General features: G+C 35.3%; 1 pseudogene; it reads right to left on the reverse strand.

Annotated features, from left to right (window-relative positions):
• Nucleotides 1–1,877: 1,877 nt before the first annotated feature.
• Nucleotides 1,878–5,473, reverse strand: LOC141500539 (cleavage stimulation factor subunit 3 pseudogene; annotated as a pseudogene).
• Nucleotides 5,474–22,151: the final 16,678 nt, after the last annotated feature.

Genomic DNA, 22,151 nt, shown 5'->3' on the forward strand with positions numbered 1-22,151 from the left:
CCCTCCCTTCCACTCTTCCCTGGGACAGCAAATTATTTTGATATACAGATTTTGATTCCATTTTTTGAAATGGAAAATGGCATTTAATATTTACATAACACTTTGGTTCCCAAACATGTTAGCCCAACTTCTTCTACAGACAATAGGTGACAATCATATAGCATTTCATTAGAGGATTCACAATAGTGAAATTAATATGGCATTTGAAGAGCAAAAGACCTGGGCTCTATTACCAGTTGTGCTCCTTGATACCTGTATTGATATCTCTCTTGGGCCTCAGTTTCCTCACGCTTCAAAGAAGAGTGTGGACTAAATGACTGATATATCATGTGATTTTCATTCAAATCTTTATTATTAAATAAAATACAACTGCATAGTGCTATATGCACTTCTTTGGTTGTCTCTAATTGCCAGTTAATAAAATGTCTTTAGTGTCTTTGATCAGTTAACAAACCAACCCAACAACTTACCAGGGAAGGAAGGTTGGGCACAAGGGAGGTATAGAATAGTAAATTGGTCAAAGTGGAGTATAATTTTTGTAGATTGTTAAGAGCCCTTTAAATCAAAAGGATTTTGTTCTACCTTTACTAGTTCCCTCTTCTTTCCTTCTTTTCTTTGTTGCCATCTGGAATTGTTAAGTGCTCTAATTGGTTGATTAATTAGTTATTAAAGTCAGACTTAAGAGAGAAGCAAGAGTTTTCTTTATGATCTTTTTTTAAATGCCTGAAATGATATGCACAAATAGCTCTCTATTCATGGGCTTTGGTATCTGAATTTGAGTGAATTATATATCAATGGGACAAATCTGATCATCTTATTTATTCCACAATCTTAAAATAAAAATGAACTTTAAGGTATGAAGTAAGAAGTATGATATTAAGATGGCTAATTTTCTTTTCTTTCCAGTGTTTCTATTTCCAAATAGTAAGAAAACAGTAGTGTGCCTTTTTGAAAGCAAACGTATTTGCCCTAGAATTACTATTAAGATATTCTCAAAAATCTAATTTAAGACCCTAGGCACAACACATAAATAGGCAAGATTCTCCTCACCTCATTATTCTGGAAGTGTCCCCAGAAGTGAACAATAAGAAGAGAGAACTAAGAACAAAAAGCACGGTGCCTATCCCCAAGAGCTTACAATTAGTTTGTTTTTCCCTTTTGTAAAGGCAAATACCCAGGCCTTTGGATTTTGGAAAAGAGGAAATGGCGCAAAACTTACTAGACAAAATCCTCAAAGTTGAACTGCTAAACTAACAGCACATGGCCAGGGCTAATAATGTTCTGGCCTTCAAAAACTGAGACGCAGCTATGGGAAGGATCCCATTAGGTCACTATTTTAGGAAAGACCTGGACCTTTGCAAAGAAGAATCAACAAAACCTAGGAAAGAAATTATAACACAAAGTCCTTTTTCTTTTTTTTTCTTTTCTTTTTCTTTTTTTAAAACTAATGTTTCCCCATCCCCATCCCTGTTTTCAAACTATAAAACAGATTTTGTACATCCTGCCAAAAATAAAAACAAACAATAAGATGACACCTTTACATGAGCAAATAGAGTAAATTCCAGAATAAGTGAATTAAAACGTGTCACAATTGTAAGTCATCCCGTTTTTTAAATAAAACTTGAAAACCAACAAAATCTCTTAGGCACACCTGAAGAGCAAACAAAATGTGGTTCAGACATTTTGCACTATTTCTGTTTTTGAAAATATTATTTTACTTAAAGAATAAATCTGCTCAATATTTTAAGAACCACCTTTCTAGTTGACATTTTTTCCCTTAGATTTTTCAAGGCAATGGGGTTAAGTGGCTTGCCCAAGGCCACACGGCTAGGTAATTACTAAGTGTCTGAGGTCGGATTTGAACCCAGGTACTTCTGACTCCAAGGCTGACCGTGCCATCTAGCCACCCTCAGTTGATTTTTAAAAGTCTTAGTGAGATTTAATGAAAACCATTTGATAGAAAGTGAAACTGGTGACATCTTTTTTTTTTCCCCCAAGATGCTTGGGGACAAATGTTGTCTCTTTTAAACAAAGGATTTAAGAGGCAAAAGGAATATCTGTATACAAGTCTGTCTTTTGCAGTAGAATTCTGCACTTGCTTCAATATATTCTTTTTTTTTTAAGGTTTTTGCAAGGCAAAGTGGCTTGCCCATTATCCACTGCGCCACCTAGCCGCCCTGCTTGAATTCTTGGACTGTGGACCTATCGTGGGTGGGTCGTGGGTGGCACCTCTGGGTCTTTATCTTTATCTTCTTCCAATTTGCAAATGGGTCTTTTGACCCCTCTATTAAGCCTACCGATGTTTTCTATGAGGATGTTCCTTTCCCTGGATTGATCTGGTGCTCCGCCAGAAATGTTCCTCACAACTTCCTCAACACTGTCTGGGATCTTGTAGGTTTGGAAAATTTCCATTAATTTATCCACTTGCACAAAAGGACCCTGGAAACAGCGTGGTGGAGGGAGGAGTTTCATAAAAAATAAAACAGCAGTTGGCAGTGGAGACACTCCAGGGCCAGAGCGTGAGCCTTGGGGTTTTAACTGTCTTGGCAGGAAGGGAATCATCTGATGAACATCTGGTTTGGGATACTGAGATTTTCTCTCCATTAATTCTTTAAAGACAGTCGGTGTGGAAGGATGTGCAGAGTGGGAAATTCTGCATGTTGCCTCATCCCAACTGAAGTCCTTATAGCCAAGAGACTTCAATTCACTTACAGAGCAAGGATACAAATCCATGAACTTGTACCTATCAACCAATAATGCCGTTTCCTTTTGTACATACTCTTCCTTGAATGCTGTTAATCTTCTTTTCTCCACTTTCAGGACACTGGCCAGATCACTATTGTTACTTTCAAAAGCTAGGTATCTGGCCCAGATTTCTCCAGATTTCTCTGGTGGAAGCTTTCCAGAGGTCAGTACTCGTTCAAATAAAACTCGTGTATTGTCCTCATTCTGGTGAGAAAGGTGATCAATATAGGCTAATACAAACTCTGGAATGTTTCCATATTTTTTTAATCCCAGCTCAAAAATCCTAAGCGCCACTAATTTGTCCTTAGTACAATAGTACTCCATTAATGCTGCTTTAACATAGACATGATAGTGTGATCTAGTATCCTGTCTTGCCTTTTTAAAAACCAGTCTTGCAGATTGTACTCCTTCTGCTCGTCTTGCGAACTTCATGTATTGGATATATGCAAGAGTAGGATTAATATCCCCAATAGCCAGAAGTCGATTGTATATTCTATGTACCTTCTCAAATTTCATTCGACTCTCTTCATAATCTGCATATGCAAAATAAATCAGCATATTTTTCTTCAATACACTACCAATAGCTCTCTCATATATATTAACAGTTTCATTGCCAAATAATTTAGAATTATTTAGATCCCCTTTCTCTGCCAGCAGCTTACTGGACTGATCAAGGTACTGAGCAGCTTCATACCAAATATCTGCGTGATGGCTCATCACCAGCAGACACTGCTCATAGGCAAACATAACTCTTTTTGTTATGAGCATCTGATCGTGTGTTCGAAGAGGATTGTTCTTTTCCCAGCTAATGTATTTCTTCCACATGTATACTTGTTGAATCTCTTGGGGAGTATTCTGTGGAAGTACTGAAGGGGCATTACGGTCTATACCTCTCAGTACTGCTTCATACTCCTTTGCTACACGTCTCGCATTCAGGTAATCTCTACACCTATCTTCTATCATTTTTTTTGCTAGATATACATTGATGCTGTCTTCATATTTAACATAGTCCTTCCAAAGGTGCTCAATATTGATCATTGGACTAACAAAACCTCGTTGATAAACTTTTCGGACAGCTGTTATTCTTTGATTTTCTGCTAAAACCCCAACAGCTTCCACACTTTTCAAGAAATTGATGTAATCCATCCAAATTGGATAAGACATAATTTCCATTCCAATTTTATCCAAGGCAAAGTCATATGCTTGTGCCAATTTTTCTTTATACTTGGGTAGTTGTGTCATGCTTTCTCTAACATATGAAAGATAACATTTCCACAAATCAATATGTAAAACCTTTAAAAGACATCTCTGAAATAACTTTTCAGCCCGGTTATAATTTTTAGCTCTAATCTCTGATTCAATATATAATTTCCAATATCTACCAGAACTGGGGAACTGTTCAACAAGGCGTTCAAATGTCTTCCGAGCTTTGTCTACAGGATGATTCTGCACCTCTTGAATCAGAATGCCCCAAGAGCTAAGGTCATATGGATTCTCTTTTAATTTCTTTTCTGCTTTCTTTACTTTTTCTGGGATATAATCCAGAACCTGTGGAGCAGCTATACCAGCAGGCTTCATGTTGGAATGTCTGGGGAAAGTGAATGAGTTGTCTATCAAAGAATAAAACTAGAAAGAAAAAAGAAAAAGAAAACTCGAATTAGCTCCTGAAAAAAATAGCAGGTGAGATGCCTGTCCCTGAATTGCAGCTCCAAACCACTAGCACCCACTGTTGCCATTATATATTCTGAAAGAAATTAAAATGGTGGCACCCTGCCCTTGCCAGAGACCTGATGGGAGAATATCTGAGGAACCAAGGGTCGCTGTTATGCCAGCAATGTCCTCCCACAGCACCTAAACAACATAAACCACAAGGTCTAATAAAAATAGCAATTCAAGCATACCATGCTTCAAATGTTACAAAGTGCTTTGAATGCATTTTCTTATTTGATCTTCAGAAATGTTATCTGTGATTTTTTAGGATTAGGGTTTGACAAATGAGGCAACTAGGGCTTAGAGAGAAAGCAGTTACTCAGGGTCACATAGCTAGCTTGTATATGTGATGGGGAAAGAGGTTTTAAACATGGGTCTTGCCCAACTCCGTGCAACAGGTTCAATTCTACCACTTCAAATTGCCTCTCCAGTAGGCAGCATGTTCTAATGACAGTGCTTTTGGTAGGTGCCTTCTCTATTCACAATATAAAGGGGCTCATTTTCAGTTTGATAAGCTGGTCTAGATTCATAGAATATTAATTGGAAGAAACCTTCAAAGTCACAGCCTTAACACAGACTTTAAAGGCATGGACCTCTATTATCTGCCTCTTGTGTTGTCAATGGGAAAAATCCAATGGGCACATAGATAGGAGTGGTTAGTTACAGTCCTGATGTCAAGGAGTTGAAGGGACCTGCTGTTGAGGCACATGGCTCATAGTTTAGCCATTGCTCTTTATATTTCCTAAGTCAAAGATTTGAATTTTATGGGTGACTACTAATCTCTAGACACTTTCTTGGACTATGGTTCATGCTTCTAAGAACAAAGCTAAGAGGCCTGGAGGCATAGTACTTCCAAACCAACTCAAATCTCAGCAACAGGGTGCATGCAGAGAATAAGTTCAGGAAGCAAGCTTTATTGATGGAAGATACTCACACAGTATAGAGGTAGTCAGAGGGGATGGACAAACTGAGGGAGTATAGACAAGTGTGGGAGTCCTCTGGAGTCTTGGATGGTCAGGGACCTAATGTGAAGAAAAGAAGAGGGGTTTTAAAGGGGGGTAGAGACAAAATTGCAGAGAAATGGCAGGGAATCACCTGAGTTCTTCCAAATTACCCTTGAAATAACTTTAAATAATACCTCAAAACAAATTCTGGAACAGCAGAACCACAAAAGAATAGGGGAAAACAATTTCCCAGCCCGAGAAAACTTAAAAGGTAGAAAGGAAAGCTCTATCACATTGTAGTGAGAATGGAACATAATCGAATATAGGGAGCCCATCAGCAACAGACCTAGGGGGTGACTGAATTTGTGGCTACAACAAGAGCTTTCATACTGAAGTCTGTAAAGGGGTCAGAGAACTTGTCAGAAGGATATTACAGGGTTATATGTATGTCATGGAACACTATTGTTCTATTAGAAACCAGGAGGGATGGGAATTCAGGGAAGCCTGGAGGGATTTGCATGAACTCATGCTGAGCGAGATGAGCAGAAGCAGAAAAACATTGTACACCCTAACAGCAACATGGGGGTGATGATCAAACTTGATGGACTCGTTCATTCCATCAGTGCAACAATCAGGGACAATTTGGGACTGTCTGCGATGGAGAATACCATCTGTATCCAGAGAAAGAACTGTGGAGTATGGACAAAGACCAAGGACTATTAACTTTAATTTAGAAAAAAACTGGTATCTTATTGTCTGATCTTGCTATCTCTTTTACTTTATGTTTCTTCCTTAAGGATATGATTTCTCTCCCTCATCACATTCAGTTTGGACCAATGTGTACCATGGAAACAATGTAAAGACTGTCAAATTGCCTTCTGTGGGGGGTGGGGTGGGGGGAGAGAAGCAAAATTAGGGGGAAAAATTGTAAAACTCAAAATAAATAAAATCTTAAAAAAAGAAGGATACTACACAGGTCCATTTGCTGGCATTAGGTGCAGGTCTCTGTTTCACAGCCCATATGATGATCCAGGTCATAGTTCTAGGTCACTAGCACAACAGAATTTGTGGGAAAAGGGACTGGGGGCCTGGAGACAGTTCCAGGGCACAAAAAATGGGTTTTGGCTATTTACAGACCAGAGTACAGGACTAGACAAAACTAAACATGCTTCTCTTTATATCATACCATCTTGGAAGAACTAAAAATTTGCAGGTCCCCCAAAATTAGCTCTGAAAATAACTGTAGAAAAAAAACTTAAAGCTTAGGACAGTGCCCCCTTCACCCTGGAAACAGAACTCAACTTTAACATTAAGTTAAAATTCAAGAAATAGGGGCAGTGAGGTGGCACTGGCCCTGGAATCAAGAGTATTTGAATTCAGATGCAGTCTCAGACCCTTAATAATTGCCTACCTGTGTGTGACCTTGGGCAAGTCAATTGACCCCATTGCCTTAAATAAATAAAAAATTTTAAAAAAAGAATCAACGAAAAAATGTGAAATAAAGTAACCTAGATGTTCCAGATCTTAAGCTATAATCAATAAAAACAATTTAGTACTGGCTAAGAAATAGAATGATGAATAAATGGAATAGATTAAGTATACCAATACACAGTAGTAAATGATCACAGAAATCTAATCTTTGATAAATCCAAAGGTCCAAGGATTAGAGATAAGAAATAACTATCTGATAAAAAAAATGCTAGGAAACTGAAGAGTAGTTTGGCAGAAACTAGGTATAGACCAACATCTCATGGCATATCCTAAAAATAAAGTCAAAATGAGTAAGTAATTTAGACATAAATAGTGATGCTATAAGCAAATTAAGGGATCATGGAATAGTTTACTTGTCAGATCTTTGAATAAGGATAAAAATTAGAATTGGGCAAATGTAAAAAAGGTACAAAAATGACTGATGAAAATAATTCCTTAAAATTAAAATTAGACAAGTGGAAGCTAATGACTCCTTGAGACATCAAAAGGCAATAAAACAAAATCAAAAGAATGAAAATAGAAGAAAATGTGAATTATCTCATTGGAAAAACAACTGCCCTGGAAAATAAAAGAAAGAGAATTTAAGAATTACTGGCTACCTAAACTAACTTACATATTCAATGTTATCCCTATTAAATAACCAAAGAAATATTTTATTGAGCTAGAAAAAATGAAAAAATTCATTTGGAAGAACAAAAGGTCAAAACATCAAAGGAATTAATGGAAAAATGTAAAAGAAGGAGAATTAGCAGGATCAGATCTTAAACTATATTATAAAGCAGTAATTATAAAAACCATCTACTACTGGCTAAGAACTATAAAAGGGGATCAGTGGAGCAGTATATATATATATATATACACACACACACACACATATATATATATACATATATATGTATATATATATATATATATATACACAATAAACAGCAGGAAATAATTATAGTAACTTTGTGTTCAGTTTTATAGTAAAATTATGTAAAGATTTAAGCTTTGGGGATAAGAATTCACAATTTGGCAAAACTTGTTAGAAAACTAGAAAACAGTCTGGCAGAAACTGGTGATAGATAAATATCTTACATTATTTACCAAGATAAGGACAAACAGATACATGACCCAGATATAAAGTAAGATATTATAAGAAAATTAGAAGACCATGGAAAATATGAGCTATCAAATTTATGGATAGAAGGATAATTTGTGATAAAACAAGAGACAGAGACAGCCATGATATGGAAAATGAATAGCTTTGATTTCATTAAATTAAATGCTTTGTACAGATAAAACCAATGTAAGAAGGATTAGAAGTAAGAGAAAATTGTGGAAAAATTTTATAGACAGTTTTTCAGATAAAAGTCTCAAATATTTAGAAAACTTTTCAAATTGTTAAGAATATGGGGGGTGGCTAGGTTGGTGCAGTGGATAGAGCACCGGCCCTGGAGTCAGGAGTACTTGAGTTCAGATCTGGCCTCAGATACTTAATAATTATCTAGCTGTGTGGACTTGGGCAAGCCACTTAACCCCACTGCCTTGCAAAAAAAACAAAGAATATGAGTCTTGCCACAATTGATATGATACCAAAGGATATAGCAGGCCATTTTTCAATGAGGAAATCAAAACTATATACAGTCATATGAAAAATGCTCTAAATTATTGATTAGAGAAATGCAAATTAAACAACTTGGAAATATTATTTCACTTATCAAATTGGCTAAAATATAAGAAGGGAAAATGACAAATGTTGGAGGGGATGCAGAAGAATTGGAATTGTGAACAGATCCACCAGTTTGGAAAGAAATCTGGAATTTTGCCCAAAGACTTGTAAAAGTGTGTATACTCTTTTATTCAGCAAAACCACTCTTGTGTCTATTTCCCAAGGTGATCATGGAAAAATGGAAAAGAGCCTATAAGTTCTAAAATACTGGTAGCAGCTCTCTTTCTAGTGGCAAAGAACTGGAAATTGAGGCTATGTCCATCAAGGGGGAATGATTAAACAAGTTGTGGTATAGAATTGTGATGAAATATGACTATGCTGTAAAAAAATTATGAGCTGATTAATTTTAGAAAAACATGGAAAGATTTGCATGAAATAATGAAAAATGAAATGAGGAACCAAGAGAACACTGTATAAAATAACAAAAATATTGTTTGCAAAACAATTGTGAGGGACAGCTAGGTGGCACAGTGCATAGAGCACCAACCCTGAAGTCTGGAGGGCCTGAGTTCAAATTCAGCCTCAGACACTTAATAATTAACTAGCTGTGTGACCTTGGGCAAGTCACTTAACCCCATTGCCTTGCAAAAAAAAAAGAAAAATATGAATGACTAAGTAATTTTGAGAACTACAAATACTCTTATCAACTACAAATGACCTATAAAGGAGATGTCACCTCCAGAGAAAGAACTTGTAAATAGAAGTATGTGCAGTATTGTTCATCTATTCTCTTTCTTTTTCTTTCTTTCTTTCTTTCTTTCTTTCTTTCTTTCTTTCTTTCTTTCTTTCTTTCTTTCTTTCTTTCTTTCCTTCTTTCTTTCTTTCTTTCCTTCTTTCTTTCTTTCTTTCTTTCTTTCTTTCTTTCTTTCTATACATCTATTTATCTCAAAAGATGACTTCTTTGGTGTAGTGTGAGGGAGGGAAGATATCTTGGAACTTAAACTGCAAGAAAAATGAAATTTTAAAAATGCTTAAAATGATTTTTTTAAAAAGTTATTGAACTAACTGAAATTCATAATAAAAAGGCCTACACATCCTCTTTCAAAAATAAACAAGGGAATTTGCTTGAAATTCTATAACTGGGGGTAAATTCAAAATCAAAATAATCTACTAATCTCTTCCTAAAAGAGAACTCAAAATGAAAAACGCCTTCTTATTCTAGAGCCACCAGGTCAAGAAGAAAATATTGCAAGTAGCAAGAAACAAACAATTCAAATCTCATGGAATCATAGTCAGGATAACATAAAATTTAGAAGCTTTCTACATTAAAAGATTGGAGAACTTGCAATTTAATATTCTGAAGGGCAAAGAAAATAAGATTACAATCACGTATCACCAACCCAGCAAAACTGGATGTAATTATTCAGGGAAAAAATGAATATTCAATGAAATATAGGATTTGCAATCATTCCTAAAATAGAGATCAGAGATGAATAAAAAATATAAAATACAAGAGACAAAGGAAACATAAAAAGCAAATAGGAAAGAGAAATCATAAGCTATTCAGTAAGGTTAAACTATTTATACTCCTACATAGGAAGATGATATTTGTAACTTCTGTGAATATTCTCAATATCAGGATATTATAAGAAGTAAACATAGAGGGCAGTGGGTTGAGTTGAATATGATGGTATTATTTCTAAAAAATAAAATTAAGAGGTGAGAAAGAAATGCAAAGCAAAAGGGGGAAGGGAGAAGGAAAACAGGGTAACTTATTTCACATAAGAGAGGCAAGACAGCTTTTACAGTGGAAAGGAAGATGGAGGAAGTGAGCAGGGGAGAGTGTAAAGCTTACTCTCATTAGAATTGGCTCAGAGAAGAAGAACATGCATGTTCAGTTGAGCATAGGAGAAGAAAGGGTTAAGAAATTGTTGATAGAAAGGAGGTAAAAATCAGAAGGAGAAACTTGAGGATGGACAGGATGAAAGGAGAGAATAGAATAAACAGCAGGGGAAATGGGATGGAGGGAAATGTAACTGTATTATAATAGTTATTTATATATATATATATTTATGACAATTTACAATCTTTTACAATAGCAAGTTTTTATGATGAGGAAATCATTTTTCAAAGATATATAGTACTTAGTAAATTTATAAAAAATAAGAGTCATTCCCCATCTGATAAACAGTCAAAGGATAAGAACAGGCAGCTTGGAGACAAAGTAATTAAAGCTATCTCTATATGAAAAAAAATATTCTCAATCACTATTGATGAGAGAAATATAAATTTGAATACCTCTGAAGTACCACTCCTACATTTATAACTGACTAATATGACATAAAAGGAAAATTGCAAATGTTGGAGGGAATGTGGAAACATGGAGATATTAAAGCACTGTTGGTGAAATTATAACTGATCCAAACATGCAGTAGAGCACCCGGAAGTATGCACAAAGGGATATAAAAATGGATGCATTTTGAACCAACAATGCCACTATTAAGTATACATCCGAAACAAACAAAAAAAACTAAAAGGAAAAGACCTACATACACGAAAATATTTAAAGCAGCTCATTAAGTGGAGGCAAAGAACTGGAAATTGAGGTTATGTCCATCCATTGGAGCATTGCTAAACAAGTTGTGGTTTATAATTGTGATGGAATACTACTGTGCTGTAAAATTTATGAACTTATTCATTTTAGAAAAACATAGAAAGATTTGTATCAAATAATGAAGAGGAAAATGAGAAACCAAGAGAATATTGCATATAATAACAGCAAGACTGAAGAAAAATGTGACTAAGTTATTTTGAGTATTATACTTACTGAAATCAATTACAAAGGACCTATGAAAGATGATGCTATTCACTTCTGGAGAAAGAATTGATGAGTAGACATAAATACAATGTCATTTTCATCCATCCATCTCTTTCTTTCTTTCTTTCTTTCTTTCTTTCTTTCTTTCTTTCTTTCTTTCTTTCTTTCTTTCTTTCTTTCTTTCTTTCTTACTATATATCTATCTCAAATGGTGACCTTTGGTACAAGGTGAGGAAGAAGGAAGATACTATAGAATTGTGAAAAAAAATAAAATTAAAAATGAAATGTAATGACTTGCAAAATGAATTACTGGACTACCTGAAACTCCTGATAAAAAGAACCTAGATATTATCTTTAAAAAAAATCAAGTGGGGCAACTAGGTGGAGCAGTGAATGATAGAGAACCGGCCTTGGAGTCAGGAGTACCTGGGTTCAAATCTGACCTCAGACACTTAATAATTACCTAACTGTGTGGCCTTGGGCAAGCCACTTAAACCCCATTGCCTTGAAAAATCTAAAAAAAAAGTCAAGTAAAACTGTCTGAGTTTCTATAAACAGAGGGTAAATTCAAAATTGAAAGAATCTACCGATCTCTTCTTTTTTTTAGGTTTTTTTGCAAGGCAATGGGGTTAAGTGGCTTGCCCAAGGCCACACAGCTAGGTAATTATTAAGTGTCTGAGACCGAATTTGAACTCAGGTACTCCTGTCTCCAGGACAGGTGCTCTATCCACTGCACCACCTATCCACCCCTACCAAATGCTTCTTGAAAGAGAATTCAAACTGACAACTCCTGGAATATTACAGCCAAATTCCAGAACAACCAGGTCAAGAAGAAAATATTGCAAGCAGCCAGAAAGAAACAACATAAATATCATGAAGCCACAGCCAGGATAACAACTAATTTAGCAGCTTTCTACATTAAAATATTAGAGCACTTGTTATTTGATATTCTGGTGGGCAAAGGAACTAGGATTAATTCAAGTATCATCAAGTCAGCAAAGTTGAATATAAATCTGCAGGGGAAATAAATAGACATTCAGTAAAATCATGGAATTTCAGTCATTTCAGATAAGAAGACAAGAACTGAGTAGAAAAGTTCACTTTAAAAAACCAGACTTAAGGAAAGCATCTCAATAAGGTTAAACTTTTTTTTTTATTCCTACAAGGAAAGATGATGTAACTCCTATGACTTTTCTCTTTATTAGGGTTGTTAGGAATATACATGCATTGGGTGTGAGTTGAATATCATCCCATCAGATGATATCTAAAAAATAAAATTAAGAAGTGAGAATGAAATGCACAGAAGGGAAAAGAGAGGGAGAAGAGGGTAAATTATCTCACATAAGAGGCAAGAAAGAGATTTAACAGTGGAGGAGAAACTGGAGGAAGTGGGGAGGTGAGTGTGTGAACCTTACTCTCATTGGAATTGGCTCAAAGATGGAGTAGCATACACAATCAGTTAGGTATAGAAATCTAATTTAACAATGTGGGAAAGTAGGAGAAGAAAGGGGATTAAGAGAAGGCTGACCGAAGGGAAAGTGGAATAGCAGAGGATTAGAAGGAGAACACTCTTGAGAATGGACAGGGTGAAAGGAGAGAGAGAGAATAGTATAAACAGGGGTAGGGGGAAATAGGACAAAGGGAAATACAATTGCATTATAATTGTTACATATATATGTATATATATATATATATGTATATATGTATATATGTATATATGTATGACTGAAACATTGTTATAAGGGCCTCATTTCAAAAAGAGGCCTAAGTTCAAAAAGAATTTAGCTAAGTTTATAAAAAATAAGAATCTTTCCCTAACTGATAAGTAGTCAAAGCATATAAACAATTTTCACACAAAATATCAAAGTTATCTAAAATTATATTGAAAATTGCTCTAAACCACTATTGATTAGAGAAATTAAAATTAAAATAACTCTAAGTTACCACCTAACATTTATGACAGGCTAATATGGCAGAAAAGGACAATGACAAATGTTGGAAGGGATGTAGGAATATGGAAACACTAATACACTATTAGTGGGATTGCTAGAGCAATTTGCAAGTATGCTCAAAGGGCTATAAAACTTTGCCTCATTAATAATTCTATTAAGTATGTATCCCAAACAAATAAAAAACTTAAGGAAAAGGGGGTTACATGATCAAAAATATTTAAAGTAGTTCTTTTAGGGGCACCAAAGAACTGAAAATTGAGGCTATATCCATCAATTGGAGAATGACTAAGCTAGTTATGATATAAAACTATATGACTCTCATAACTGTGACGTAAATATTAATGTGTTGCAAAAAAAGATGAGCTTGTTAATTTGAGAAAAATATGGAAAGACTTGCATGAAATAATGAGGAGAGAAATGAGGAACTAAGAGAACATTGTATTCAATGACAGCAATATTATTTGAAGAACAACTGTGAACAACTAAGTTATTTTGAGTATTATAAATACTCAAAACAACTACAAAGGACCTATGAAAGAAGATGCTATCCAATGCCAGTGAAGGAATCGATAAATCGATGTGTGTACAGTATTATTTACATCCATCTATCCTTCTATCTATCTATCTATCCATCCATCTCATGGTTACCTTTCTTTGGTACAGGGTGGAGTGGGAGGGAGATAACTTGGAATTTTAAATGTAAGAAAAAAATAAAATTAAAAAACAATATGCTTAAAAATGACTTTAGAAAAACTACCGGGGTGGCTAGGTAGTGCAGTGGATAGAGCACTGGCCCTGGAGTCAGGAGTACCTGAGTTCAAATCCGGCCTCAGACATTTAATAATTACCTATCTGTGTGGCCTTGGGCAAGCCACTTAATCCCATTGCCTTGGAAAAACTAAAAACTATCATTGGACTACCTGAAATTCATGATTTAAAAAAAGAGCCTTGACAACATCTTTCAAAAATATCAAGGAAAGCTGCCTGGGATTCTATAACCAAAGAGTAAATTCAAAATTGAAAGTATCTACCAATCTCTTTCTGAAAGAAAGTCAAATTCCAGAGCAACCAGTTCAAGAAGAAAGTATTGCAAGTAGTAAGAAACAAACATTTCAAAATACTGTGGAGCCACAGTCAAGATAACACAAACTTTATCAATTTTCTACCTTAAAAGATGGAAGAACTTGCAATATGATATCCAAAGGGCAAAGAAACTAGGATAACAATCAGGTATCACCGATATAGCAAAGTTAAATATAATTCTTCAGGTGAAAAAAAAGAGATATTTAATGAAATCGAAGCCTTTCAATCATTCCTGATGAAAATACTAGAGTTGAGTAGAAAGTTTGACTTTCAAATTTAAGACTCAAAGGAAGCACAAAAAGAGAAACAGGAAACAGAATCATAACTTATTCATTAAGGTTATATTCCCACATAAGAAGATAATATTTATAACTTCTATGAATTTTCTCATTATTAGGGTAGTTAGGAGTATATTATAGAGGACATTGGTTGTGAGTAGAATATATATAATGGGATATCTAAAAATAAAATTAAAAGGTGAAAAATAAATACATAGAGAGAAAGGGAAAGGGAGTAGTAGAACAGGGTAAATTTTCTCTAAAAGAGGCAAAAAAGAGCTTTTACAATAGAGAGGAAGATGGAGGAAATAGAAAGGGGAGAGTGTGAATCTTAATCTCATTGGAATTGACTTAAAAAAGAGTAGTATATATATTCAGCTAGCTATAGATATCTATCTTACCATGCAGTAAAGGAGGAGGAGAAAGGACAAGAGACTGCTGACAGAAGAGAGGGAAGATAGGGGAGGTAAAAGTCAGAAGAACACTTTTGAGAATGGATAGGAATAAAGGAATGAGAGAATAGGATAAATGGAGTGAAATAGGATGGAGAGAAATATAACTATTGTAATATTTATACATACATATGTATATATATTTGACTATGAAGAAAATTTTACAAGTTTCTGTGATAAGAGCCTCATTTCTCAGAATATAGAACTTAATTATTTTTATAAAAATTAAGACTCAATCCCCAATTGATAAGTGGTCAAAGGATATGAACAGGTAGTTTTCAGGCAAAGTAATCAAAGTTCTATAATTATGGAGGAAAACTGCTCTAAGTCCCTAATGATTGGATAAATTAAAATTTATTTATGACAAGCTAATAAAACAGAAAAGAAAATGATACATGTTCTCAGAGGGGCTGTAGGAATATGGAAACACTAATGCTCTATTGGTGGAATTGTGATATAATCCAAATAGATTGTAGAGCAGTTTGGAAGTACACCCAAAGGGGTATAAAACAATGCATGCCATTTGACTCAGCAATACCACTATTAAATCTATGTCCCAAACAGATTAAAAGCTAAAAGGAAAAGGGCCTACATGCACAGAAGATATTTAAAGCAGCTCTTTTAATGGTGGCAAAGAATTGGACATTGAGGTTAGGTCCTTCAATTGGGGAATGGCTAAGCAAGTTGTGGTATGATTGTTGCAGAAAATTTGTGCTATAGGAAATTTTAGATTACTCTCAGAAAATCCTGAAAAACCTTATGTGACCTGATGCAAAGGAAAATGAGGAAAACCAGGAGAATATTGAACTTAGTAACAGCAAAACTGTAGGATGATCAACTGTGAATAACTTAGTTATACTCAGCAATACAATGATCCAGGACAATTCTGAAGGAATTAATGATGAAAATTGCTAATCATCTCCAAGGAACTGATGGTGTCTGAATGTCAATCTAACCATATTTTTTTCTTTTATTAAAGATTTTACTTAAGTTTTACAATTTTTCCCCCAATCTTACTTCCCTCCCCCCACCCCTTCCACGGAAAGCAATCTGTCAGTTTTTATTTTATTTCCATGTTGTACATTGATCCAAATTGAGTATGATGAGAGAGAAATCACATCCTTAAGGAAGAAACAAAAAGTATAAGAGATAACAAGATCAGACAATAAGATATCTGTTTTTTCTAAACTAAAGGGAATAGTCCTTGAACCTTTGTTCAAACTCAATGGCTCTTTATCTGGATACAGACAGGTATTCTCCATTACAGACAGCCCCAAATTGTCCCTGATTGTTGCACTGATGGAATGAGCGAATACCACATGTTGCTGTTAGGGTGGAGAATGTATTTTTGGTTCTGCTCATCTCACTCAGCATCAATTCATGCAAATCCCTCCAGGCTTCCCTGAATTCCCATCCCTCCTGGTTTCTAATAGAACAATAGTGTTCCATGACATACATGTACCACAGTTGGCTAAGCCATTCCCCAATTGAAGGACATTTACTTGATTTCCAATTCTTTGCTACCACAAATAGGGCTGCTATGAATATTTTTGCACAAGTGATCATACTTTCTTTTAATATTATTTTTCTTGGTTTGTTGTTGCTGTTGCTCTGTTTTCTTTCAGGACATGAATACTTTAGAAATAAGTTCTGCTAGATGGCATATGTGTAACCTATATCAAATTGCTTTCCTTCTTAATGAGGGGGAAACATTAATGAGGGGGAAACAGAGAAAGGCAGAGAATTTATTTATCCATTCATTCATTTATACTTATTTATAAAGGCAATCAAGGTTAAGTGACTTACCCAGGGTTATACTGCTAGTAAGTTTGCGAGTTGAGATTTGAACTGAGGGTATTCTTAGTTCAGGGTCGATCCTCTATCCACTGCAACACCTTACTACACCTGAGGGAAAGAATTTAGAATTGCAAATTAAAAAAATGTAAAAATATCCTTTTTACTTGTAATGGAGATGGCAGAGATATATACTAAATATATAATTAAAAGAAGATGGTTTTAATTTGAGTTCTTTTTTAGGTCAAGTTGATTTGGGCTTTGTGGGCTAGGGCCAGGGGGACTTGGACCAGGGATCAACATTCAGGACTTCTGCTTACTCATGCTATTTTTCCTTGCTATTGCAGTAATAAAATGATCCAAGACAATTCTGAAGGACTTATAATAAAAAATGGTATTCAGTTCCAAAGAACTGATGGAGTCTGAATGCAAATACAACCATACTTTTTTTTTTACTTTATTTTTATTGGAGGTGTTTTTTTATTTGTTTGTTTGTTTTTGTTGTTATTGTTGTTCTGTGTTTTCTTTCAGGATAGGGCTAATTTGGAAATAAATTTTGAATGACTGCCATGTATAAACCTAAATCAAATTTCTTTCCTTTTCAATTAAGGGTTAGAGGAGAAAGTAAAAGCATTTATTTGTTTGTTTACTAATTTATTTATTCATTTTCCTGTTCTACATATATGTTTTTCTTTTTTTTTGCAAGGCAAATGGGGTTAAGTGACTTGCCCAAGACCACACAGCTGGGTAATTATTAAGTGTCTGAGACCGGATTTGAACCCAGGTACTCCTGACTCCAAGGCCAGTTCTTCACTACGGCACCTAGCTGCCCAATATTTTGACTTTTATTAAGGAAGAAAGGAGGTGGAGAGCTCTAGTGCCATTTCCACTGCATTACCCCCGTTTCCTCATCAAATCACTTCACCTCTTACCTCTAGAGTTTTTCCTCAGGAATTGGCTCCCGGTATGTGAGCAATGGCGGCTAACCCTTCCAAGATGGCTGCCAGCCCAGCAGACTTCTAGATATTTAGCGCTTTGTCAGGGAAAAAAAACATTTTAGACCCTTTCAAGAGACCTAGAGACCAGCTATGTGATTGTTTGGGCCAGATTTCTGCCTACCCCACCACCTTCCAGCAACTCACCTAAGCTCGAGGCTTTTCCATCTTTTCACATCTGTGCAATGATGGATCCTGTGAAGATCATTGAGTCTCGCGATGTTTGCCCGCAAAACCTTGTTTCTCATTGGCTCTGACGCAAGGTATCATGGGAAGGATGGAGTGGAGGAGGGGAAGAGGGGAAGAGGGTTTTGCTTCTCACTTGAGCCTTAGGTGACCCTGACAGAGGAGAAATGTGACTAAATTAGGACATTTGTTTGGACACATAACTAGGAACTAGGAGGGAGGCCCAAAGAGGAGTGAGGGCCTTACCTAAAGTAACATAAGAGGTCACACTTGAATCCAGGGTCTAGAACTGTTTGTGAACACATCTTACCACCTGCTGCTTTCTTTCAGGGCAACATCACTAACTCCTACTCCATCTTGGATGTTGCACCTCCTTCCTGCCTCTTTTGGGGTGTGAGGGGGTTGTAATGGGGGGAGACAGTCTGATCCTACCCTAGCCCCTCCCCAGTCTCAGTCACAGTCTCTGGGCTGAGGGAGAGGGGCTCACTGAGGGTCCGGGCCCAGGCTCATCCCAAATTACTTTTAAATCATGATCTGATTAGGAAGTGATATATTCATCGGGGCCCCTGGCATCAGACTTATTCCCTTATTGTGACAAAATAAGTACTGTTTACTTTCGACCATTTTTGGAGGAATTCTAAAGATTTCTTCCACCTTCAAGGCTCCAGTGGAATTTGCAGGACTGGATCTTGCCCACTAAGAGTATAAAGGCATGCTAAGTTAAGTTGATTTGCCTGTGAAAGAAATGCTTCCATTATTCATGTCAGGAGCCTGTCACATCAAATTGAGGGAGTGGAGAAAATCCTTTTTTTATCTACATTTAGAACCAAGAAAAACCAGCCATTGAGCCTTGAATTTCAATTGGGAGAAAGTCAGGCTGAAAGAAGGGTTCAAAAAAAAGTGGTCATTTGTCTAGTGTTGGCTGAAACTTCTTATATAGCTAGCCAGAATGAAACTTCTTAAAGCCAGCAAGTACTACATCCAATCTTGATGTCTTTCATGTGTAAACGTGTCAAAAGTAGTTAAGCTAATTCAAATTTAAAGCTCTTTGGATTTCTATTCCTGGACTTTTAATTTGTTTATTTTAAAGGATTTCCCCTATACATCTCTTTTTCTTGAAAATTTGATGAATATATTTTGTTTTTTCAAAGTTCACAGTTTTTATAGTGTGGATTGGGAGATGAAAAGCAGGTTCAGGGATGAGAGAAAACAAGATAATAAAGGCAAACTCTCTGTACAATTGTCTGTGCAAATATTATTTCCCTATATGTAAGATGTAGACAGGCATCACTTAAGATGAGAAATAAGACATTAGAAGAATTGAACTGAACCTGAAAGGATTATTTCTGTGAATATAAAATGTTGTTTATTGGATTGTCTTTTTCTTCAGGAACTATTTTTAGAACCTACAAATCTGAGTACTTTCAATTGAATCTAAATATTTAAGCATTAATTTGTCTGGTAAACACAACCAGGGGAAAATTATTTTTATGTTTGTAGGCTGGAATCTCTTGCATTCTTTTCACTCTTTCTCACTTCTACCTTTGAGAAGAAGCAGTGATTTAGTATGGTAGAGTAAAAAGAACTCTCATCCTGGGATCAACCGCCCTGTGGATGAGTTTCTGCTCAGATACTTGTGAGCTCTGTATCCTTTGAGGAGTTAGTTTGAACTTCAGTTTTCTCATGTATAAATTTAAGGTAGACTATATGACCTTTAAGGTTTCATCCAGTTCTAACAGCCCATGGATGCACTGTATTGTAACATGAAATAATTGAAATTACTGTCCTAGAAGAGATGTTAGATATCATTTACAGTAACTTTTTTTTTAATTCAGCAGATTAAATCTGTCAAAAAAAGTATTTTGCTATATCTACTATGTGCTCCATAATTGTTGATTTCATTAAATTGTTAAATTGGACACTTCTGCTAAAAAGTGATATTCTTCAGTGGTATTTTGGTTTTTATTTGATTTTATAAAATATTTTTCAGGATACTGAAAAAAAGACATTTATTCCTAGCTTCCTTACTTGTTACCTATTAAGATATTGTGAATAAGATTCACATCCTTACAATAGCCCCCCTCAATCCAGTGAAGAACATTTTTACTACAAGAAACTCTTACTTTATGTCAATTATGATGCATAACTTTATGATCTCTAAAATTCCCTGACTAAACCATTATCCCAGTTGAGGTGGGTCATTCGGTAATACTTTATGGTCAAATTAAATTTTTATGCTTAGCTGAAATTTATGGCTAGGGAAAATGAGAAAAAGTTTGTGGAGTTTTCACTAAGTAATTTTACCTCTTGGAGTTGCCATAGATAACAAACAAGTTGTTGTTCTATCAGAACAGTGAATTAAGAAGAGAGGCACTTGTCCTGTGGAGGGTAGTAGCAAGACAAGAATTAATGAGGTACAGAGTAGTATTTTGGTTTGCTTTCAGTAATGTTCCACGTTCTCCCCATGTGAGTGTTAATGAGGATCTATAAAGAAAAAATGATATATAGTAAGGAGACTTGAAAACTTGGATATATATAGGTAAGAATTTAGGGAGTAACATTTATCTAGAGATAGTTTTGCTGATTTTGATATTTGCAGTTGAAAAAATCATTAAAGGGAAATGATCAAGTGTTTCTGTTATCTGGCAGTTTGTAGTTAAATGTAATATACCAATCCCAGAAGGCAAACTTTTGTATGGAAAAGAAATTATAACCTCAGTGCAATGGAAATGAAAGATGGTAATTTTCAAGTCTCATACTGCTTTAGCCTTTTTGCTGCTTATTTCTTTACAAAATATTGAATATAAAATTAATGTAAGGGTGATGTTAACATAATCTGTAGCTCAAATTTCTTTCTTTGACCTATAATTATGATATTTTCCATTCATTTAGGTAGTATTGCAATTCCACTGTCCTAGAGAGGATTGAGAATAGCAGCTGAATACAGTTTAGATCTTGGATAATAAAGTATGGATCAGACTGAACAGGAACTTCAGTTTGAAACTGCTTGAATCAGAAGGTTAGATGCAAATTCTGCCTCTGACCCTTAATAGAATGAATATGGACAAGTGACTTAACATCAGTATATTGCAGTTTTCTTATATGTAAAATTTATGTTTACTTTTTTTATATTTCATTTGCAAAGTAGGTATTTTTTAAAATTGGTATAGGTAGAGGTATAGAATTGGTATAACGAAAAGAAAACACCCTCATTCAATGCAAGTCAGAGGCTTCTCTGAAGCTTATAGTCTTAAGTGGATTGACTAGCGAAGTGATGTCAAACTCATAGAGAAAAGAAAGAGTCACATAATTGTTTATAAAGATTCCTATGGGGGCGTCCAGGTGGTGCAGTGGATAGAGCACAGCACCAGCCCTAGAATCAGGAGTACCTGAGTTCAAATCCCGCTTCAGACACTTAATAATTACCTAGCTGTGTGGCCTTGGTCAAGCCACTTAACCCAATTGCCTTGCAAAAAAAAAGTCCCTGTGGGCTTCATATTGATTTAGTTTTAAAATGTAATAGATCTATATTTTATTATATTTTTATTTATTTTGTTAAATATTTTCCCAGTTACATTTTAATTTGGTTTGACTTGTACTTGAAAGTGTCATGGGCTGCATGCTTAACCAAGAAGTTAAGTGACTTCACCAGGCTTGCACAGCCTTTATGTGTCATTGATGGAACTTTAACCCATTTCTTTATCTAAAACCAGCCCTTACTGTGACATTCTGCTTCTCGTCTTCACTTTAAATTGGGAAAAATCACAAATATGTGGGAGCCATAGCACTTTCAATAAGGACAATCACTTTATCTTTCTTTATCAGATTATGACTATTAAGATCTCACTTTCCTTTATTTTGAATACTTTTTCCTCCACAAATATCCACCAGATATGCAGGTTTCAGGAGGGTTTTTTAATAATTTTTCCCCATCATCATTATCATCACTGAGAAAAATAATATTTTCTTCTTTTCATTCAAATGCCTTTCAGAGTATTTTGGTGTAAGACAAGCTAAAGGTCCAATATTATCATGTAGTTTATTAAATT

Source organism: Macrotis lagotis, chromosome X, assembly GCF_037893015.1.
Source record: "Macrotis lagotis isolate mMagLag1 chromosome X, bilby.v1.9.chrom.fasta, whole genome shotgun sequence".
Lineage (NCBI taxonomy): Eukaryota > Metazoa > Chordata > Mammalia > Peramelemorphia > Peramelidae > Macrotis > Macrotis lagotis.